Here is a 7,600-nt window from a genome sequence, read left to right on the forward strand (position 1 = left end):
ACATGCCTTTAGTCCCAGCTACCCATGAGGGCTGAGGTGGGGGGATCACCTGAGCCCAGAAGGTCGAGGATGCAGTGATCTGTGATTGAACCACTGCACTCCTGCCTGGACGACCCTTGCCCCAGCCTGGAGCAAAACCCTTTCTCTAACAAGAAAACCAAAAGAACAAAGGCTTTCAGAATCTTTTGGACTGTGGCCTGGAGTAAGGTATAGATTTTACACTGCAACTCTATACAGATACCACACACACATACATACAGATGAAGCCAAAGTTCAGTCAAACAATACTTGCCTTTACTACGTGGGATGCATTCTAACAGTTTCTATTTGGTTTTCTTGTAATACTGGGTCATGACTCTCTAAATCAATTTCATGGCCCCACAGTTTGGAAAACACCCATCTAGAATACAAGAAGTCACTTGAGCTGACTGCTAGATAAACTAGCCCCATGCTGAATGAGAGGGTCAAAAAACTGATATGAAACTATCAACCAGGAGCCTAAAATCCCAGCGTCACTGCTTTCGGGTTGTGTGATCTTGGTCAGTGGCTTCTATTTCTTGAGTGAACGTGAAAATCTAATGGTATAATTTAGCATGAATGCATGCTAGAAATACACTGGAAATAGATGTCACTCAAGTGGCATTCTCAAGGAAAATTTAACAAAGGGACTGTCTGAAGCATGTGTGCAGGATTAAAGCAAGGAAAAGGAGAGGGAGTATTTATTAGAACCTGGAGAGAGAGCTGTGAGAGAAGTTGCCCCATAGGACACAGGCAGGGAAGAAGCTTGGTGGTAAATACCCTGACCCCTTCTTCTCCCCTCCGGCAATCTCCTACTAATATTTCCATTAACCAACACCAACCAGAAGCCAGAGGGCGGAATGGTCCATTGTTGAAATCCTTACAGGTCAGCTTCCTGGCACCCCAGCAGAGTGAAGAGTGGAAAGTGAATCAGGAGGGCTGAATGGAGAAGAGTCCTCACCCCAGTGATGACAGCATAGTGAGGGACAGTGTTTATTGTGCCACCTCCCAACAGTCACGTGCCATTCAGAAAAGTGATGCCCTCACTCCTATAGCCCTTAAAGTTTTGAAGTGTTTCCCATCCATTTTCTTTTTAAAAATTTTCCCTCCCTCCCTCCCTCCCTCCCTTCCTTCTCTTTCTCTTTCTTTCTCTCTCTCTTTCTCTTTCTCTCTCTCTTTCTTTCTTTCCCTCTTTCTTTCTTTCTTTCTCTTTCTTTCTTTCTTCTTTCTTTCTTTCTTTCTTTCTTTTCTTTCTTTCTTTCCTTCTTTCTTCCTTTCTTTCTTCCTTTCTTCCTTCCCCCCCCCCCTTCTTTCTCTCTCTCTTTTTTTTTTTTTTGACACGTCTGACTTTGTTGCTGAGGCCGGAATGCAGTGGTGCAATGTTGGCTGATTGCAACCTCTGCCTTCCGGGTTCTGGGCTCAAGCTATTCTCATGCCTCAGTCTCCCAAATACCTGGGTTTACAGATGTGCACCACCACACCTGGCTATGATGATGCCACTGCACTCCAGTCTGGGTGACAGAGCAACCTTGTCTCAATAAATACATAAACAGGAAGAGCCTCAGGGTTGGCACTACAAGGTGTAGACATGGATCAGGCTGAGAGTGGAGAGTCCTAAGGGAAGGCGTGGGCCCCTGACATCTGGAAACTGGTCTGACACTCACGGCGAGACCATGTTCTTTATGCTAGACATACCTGATCTCACAGAACACCAACATCAGGTGAGGTCACTAGACAAAAACAAATCACTGTGCAGCCCTCCTAAAAACCACCACTTTTGGTAAAAATGAGTGACTACTGCTTCTTTACCAATTACCTTGTTCTCACTCTAGTCTGCCCTCCCTGTCAATAACATTTATCAAGATACCAAACCATAACGTCGTTCTTGCTTTCTGTCAGTACCCAGTCCATGGCAAACATCACCTTCTTACACCCTCCTCAACATTACCCAACCAAAGTCCAGACTCTAGAGTTTTCGTCAATATCTTCTTCCTGAGATGCCCCATGATTGTTTTGTGGAGAGCATCCTTCCTCATACTGATGTTTGTTACATCAAGTAACAAACCCAGCTGGTCAACTGCAGGTGTGTTCCTGATGGTCTGTGACTGGAAGACACTGACACTCAGAAATGAGGGAGTTCAGAACATATTGCCCCCAGATCTGCTGCTGTAGAATATTGACTATTTTGAGTTAAAAACAGATAAGAAAACAGCAGATGCAAGAAGACAATTCTGATCTGTTTCTTAAAACAAAAGATAATTCCCATGTGAAGAAGGTACTCTCTGTACCAGAAGCAAAATCCCACTACCATCAAGGATGGGGAATTGAGACCAAGAAAAATCTGCACACACAAACCTTGTTAGACTCACCCTTATCTTCCTGGCCACTTCTCCACCCAACTAACCATGTTAGCCCAAGCCCCTTTATCTTGTCACATTTTCTTTCTTTTTTTTTTTTTTACTTTTTTAAATTATTATTTATTTTTTTTTATTATTATACTTTAAGTTCTAGTGTACATGTGCACAACGTGCAGGTTTGTTACATATGTATACATGTGCCATGTTGGTGTGCTGCACCCATTAACCCGTCATTTACATTAGGTATATCTCCTAATGCTATCCCTCCCCCTTCCCCACTCTGACAATAGGCCCCGGTGTGTGATGTTCCCCTTCCTGAGTCCAAGTGATCTCATTGTTCAATTCCCACCTATGAGTGAGAACATGCGGTGTTTGGTTTTCTGTTCTTGTGATAGTTTGCTGAGAATGATGGTTTCCAGCTGCATCCATGTCCCTACAAAGGACACGAACTCATCCTTTTTTATGGCTGCATAGTATTCCATGGTGTATATGTGCCACACCTCAAGAATCTAGAACTAGAAATACCATTTGACCCAGCCATCCCATTACTGGGTATATACCCAAAGGATTATAAATCATGCTGCTATAAAGACACATGCACACGTATGTTTCTTGCAGCACTATTCACAATAGCAAAGACTTGGAATCAACCCAAATGTCCATCAGTGACAACCCAAATGTGGCCTTGTCACATTTTCATAATGCACTACCCTTTGTCAAATTCACTATGTGTTTACTCTAACTGCCTTTTTGGGTCTTCATTTCCTTAACAAGGCCCCTGTGTCATGTAAAACTTGTGTTAAATAAATGTGTATGTTTTTCTCTCATTCATCTGTTTTATGTCAATGTAACTCACAGGTGCAGCCAAAAATCCCTATGAGGGTAGAGGTAAAGTTGTGCCTCCCCTCCTGGCAGGCCCATGGAGGGTCGGGATCTGGGGACGAGCAGAGGCAATAGCCCTGCACTTCTGGGTAGTGGGGGATCCCAGGAAAGCCACTGAAGGTGAAAGTCCTAGGCCTGCTCTGGACAGGAAAACTGAGGGCTTGCCCAAACACCATAACAAATAGGACAAGGACCTTGCAGAGTCCAGAAATTACTCCAGAAAAGTTTATTTTAAGCAAAAAGAACATAATAAAACTACAATTAAAAGAAAAAATCCAGCTGAGCATGGTGGCTCATGCCTATAATCACAGCACTTCAGGAGGCTAAGGGAGGAGGATTGCTTGAGGCTAGGTGTTCAAGACCAGCCTCGGCAACATAGTAAGACCCCACCTCTAAAACCTTTTTTTTTTAATTAGCCAGACTGCTGGCACATAGTCTCAGCTACTTGGGAGGCTGAAGTTGGAGGACTATTTGAGCCTAGGAGATTGAGACTTCAGTGAGCCAAGATTGCACCACTACACTCAAGCCTGGGTGACAAAGCAAGACTGTCTCAAAACAAAAACAAAAACAAAAACAAAAAACATAGAAGAAAGAGAGGGGGAGAGAGAGAGACAGAGAGAGAGAGAGAGAGAGAGAGAGAGAGAGAGAGAGAAAGGAGGCAAGGAAGAAGTTGGAAAAGAAAGAAAGAAAAAAAGAAAGAGAAATCCATCGAAAGAAGGAAACAAAGAAAAGAAAAAAGAGAGAAATCCATCAGAAAGAAAGAGAAAGAGAAATCCATCAAAAGAAATATAAAAGAAAAGAAAAAAGAAAGACGTCCATCAGAAAGGAAGAAAGAAGAAATAAAGAAGGAAAGAGAAAGAAAGAAATCCATCAAAAGAAAGAAAGAAAAAAGAAAGAAGTCCATCAGAAAAAAAGAAAGGAGAAAGAAAGAAAGAGAAAGAAAGAAAGAAAGAAAGAGAAAGAAAGAAAGAAAAGAAGAGAAAGAAAGAGAAATCCATCTAGTAGCTCTGTGTTGGGGGATTAAAGCGACAAATACTGGTGGCTGGGAGCCCAGTGAGGAGGCTGTGGGGAGGAAGTACACTGGGATGCTCAGAGACTACCCCAAGTCCCCGCTTGGAACTTGGAGTCTTTCTCTCCTTCATTCTCTGCAAACTCAACATATTCCTTTGAAGCAGAAGTGAAAGAACCTAAGCAGCTCCAGTTCTCAGAATTGCTTGCTGGTCCCAGAATGCAAGGTGCCTGTCTCCTTGCTCCTGGCCAAAAAACACCGAGAGGAAAGCACTGGAGAGCAGATAATTCAGCTCCTCAGAGAAACACTACACACAGATGTCAGAAGAGAAAATTAACCCAGAGTTTGTGGACTGGATTCTCCTTCAGTCATACAAGATGCAAGTCTAATTAATGGAAATGACTTGGGAGCAATGCCTTTGGTTTCATGAGGGGAAAATATTTGAGACGAAGGATTTGTCCAAATGTATTTTCTTGATGCCTCCTCCAAAGAACCTTGAAAAGGAAGAAAAACAAAATGCAAGCTAAGTGTGAGTGCTAACTGATTTCTAGCTTGTAATGTTTTATTAACAATATCTGGAGCTTAGTCTTTCCGGGCCTCGCTTTCCCCAGCCCCTGCACCGGGCCGGAGCGAGAGGTTCCGGAACCCCGGCGCGGGCGGATTCTGGGGTGTAGACGCTGCTGACCAGCCCACCCCAGCCGAGGTTCTCCGCACCGCCTTGAGAGCTTCAGCTGCCCCAGGGTGTGCAGATTAGAATCCCAAGAAAATCAAATGGCATCCGGGAATTTCTGCTCACCTGGAGAAGGGATGGAAATACTTCAACAGGTGTGCAGCAAACAACTTTCTCCTTGTAACCTGAGTAAAGAAGACTTGTTACAGAACCCATACTTCAGCAAGCTTCTCCTGAATCTCTCACAGCATGTGGATGAGAGTGGCTTAAGCCTCACCCTGGCAAAGGAGCGGGCTCAGGCATGGAAGGAAGTTCAACTGCATAAGACAACATGGTTGAGGTCTGAGATTTTACATAGAGTCATTCAAGAGTTGCTTGCGGACTACTATGTGAAGATACAAGACACAAATGTAACTTCTGAGGACAAAAAGTTTCATGAGACCCTTGAACAGCAGCTACTTGTAACCAAACTGATGCGACTCTTAGGTCCTAGCCAGGAGAGGGAGATACCTCCACTGCTGGGGATGGAGAAAGCGGACCTTCTGGAACTCATGCCACTCTCAGAGGATTTTGTGTGGATGAGGGCTCGGCTACAGCAAGAAGTAGAGGAGCAGCTCAAAAAGAAATGTTTCACTCTGCCCTGCTACTAGAATCCCAGTTCAGATGCTGACAGTGAAACCGTGAAGGCAGCAAAGGTGTGGAAACTCGCAGAGGTCCTAGTGGGTGAGCAGCAGCAATGCCAGGATGCCAAGAGCCAGCAGAAGGAGCAGATGTTGCTGCTGGAGAAGAAGAGTGCTACTTACTCCCAGGTGCTTCTCCACTGCCTCACTTTGCTGCGGAGGCTTCTTCAGAAACACCGGCTAAAGACTCAATCCGAGCTAGACCGCATCAATGCCCAGTACCTGGAAGTCAAGTGCAGTGCTATGATCCTTAAGCTGAGGATGGAGGAGCTAAAGATTTTATCTGACACTTACACTGTTGAGAAAGTGGAAGTTCATCGTCTGATTCGGGACCGTTTGGAGGGAGCCATTCACCTACAGGAGCAGGACATGGAGACAGGTCCTGAACTCCTATGAGGTGCTTGGGGAGGAGTTTGACAGGCTGGTGAAAGAGTACACCGTACTCAGGCAGGCAACGGAGAACAAGCGGTGGGTTCTCCAGGAGTTCAACAAGGCCTATAGTTGAGCTCTGGCAGGGCCAGGAAACATGGCTTCTGCACAGCTGCTGCCTCCTCATCTTCCTGCTAGTAGGACCACCTTTACCTGGGACTGCCTTCACTACAAGGAGTGTGGAAATGCTTATGCTTACTCGAAACACTGTAGTCATTTAGGCACCCTCCTGGTTTCCCTTTATTTTTTATAATGACTGGGCCTCCTCTGGAAAATCTAGCTAGCAGATTTATATAATTTTTATGCATAGCTGTGTGTCAGTGTCAGTCCTGTATTGTATTTGATTATCTCCTGAATAAAGTTATGATATTGTATCTTAAAACAACAACAACAACAACAACAACAACAACAACAATATCTGGTTAATCTGCTGTTTGGGAGAGAAACTTTGAATTTCAACTGGTACCTAACCAGTCCTAAGCAGGCTCTCTGAATACCTAACTTAGCACCTATGAAAAGTGGCTCAAGCTTGAAGTACAAAAGGCTAAATAGTAATTTGGAAGTTTGCTGTGCTTCAGAGTGAAGCCCCTTCTTGTCCTGCGTAGACAAAGATATCTGCTGGGTTTCATGAATGTTGCATGGCACGTGTAATTATGCTAGATAATCACACCTCACCTAAGCCCCGCACCTGATGATGAACGGGCTGTGGCAGGCTCTGTCTCCATCCTCATGAGGAATTATTCAGCACCTACACTGTATTCCACTTCTGTTTGGGCCCGTAAACATACATATTTATCAAGAGCCTTTGCAATTCTGACACCATCTACTTTAAGACACTATCCTATTTGTGGGTAATCAGCACCTCATGAATATTAGATTTCTCCCTTAATTTCGCTAGCGTGGCTTTCTTCTTGGCAGGGAAAGGTCAGGACTCAATCAGGTGAATATTGCTAAGAAAAAAAAAAAGCAGAACAAACTCCTGCTCTGGGCAGGAGGATGCTGTGGTTCAGGGATGAAAGGGCCTCCTCCCTGCTTTTCTTCTGCTCTCTCCTGAGTTCCCAGCACTCCCCTGCCCCCTGACCCCGACCCAGCCTTCCCGTCTCATTGTCCAGAGATGGTTGCGTGGTTAAATGGCTCATCACTGAATAGAGGCAAATAAGTATCAAAGGCACAAGTACCTATATGTCAGAAGAACTCAGAAACAGATGATGGGCAAGTTGCCAGGAGAGAGCTGAGCCTTGCACTGAGATCGTGAGTAGAGATACATCTTCCTGCTCCCATCTACAGCTCAGAAGACCCAGCCTCACATCCCAGTCCAGTTCTGGCTCCTCAAGACTCCAGACCCACGGAGAGGTGGTGCTGATGGTGAGACAGCCAGGAGAATGGTTTCTACAGTAACCCACAGAGTGCTCAGAACTCATTCCCCAAATCAGCCACTTTCGAATCAGAAACTAGAAAGAGGGAGATGGAATAAAAAATAAAGGAATGTCAAGTTAATCACACGGCTGGACCGTGGGAGGCAGTCCATGGGCTGGGCAGTATCTCAATAAAGTTT

The 7,600-nt window shown here is 44.8% G+C and overlaps 1 pseudogene; it reads left to right on the forward strand.

Annotated features, from left to right (window-relative positions):
* Nucleotides 1-4,968: 4,968 nt before the first annotated feature.
* LOC102132616 (HAUS augmin-like complex subunit 4 pseudogene) lies at nucleotides 4,969-6,427 on the forward strand (annotated as a pseudogene).
* The last annotated feature ends 1,173 nt before the right edge of the window (nucleotides 6,428-7,600 follow it).

The sequence above is a fragment of the Macaca fascicularis genome, chromosome 19, assembly GCF_037993035.2.
Source record: "Macaca fascicularis isolate 582-1 chromosome 19, T2T-MFA8v1.1".
Lineage (NCBI taxonomy): Eukaryota > Metazoa > Chordata > Mammalia > Primates > Cercopithecidae > Macaca > Macaca fascicularis.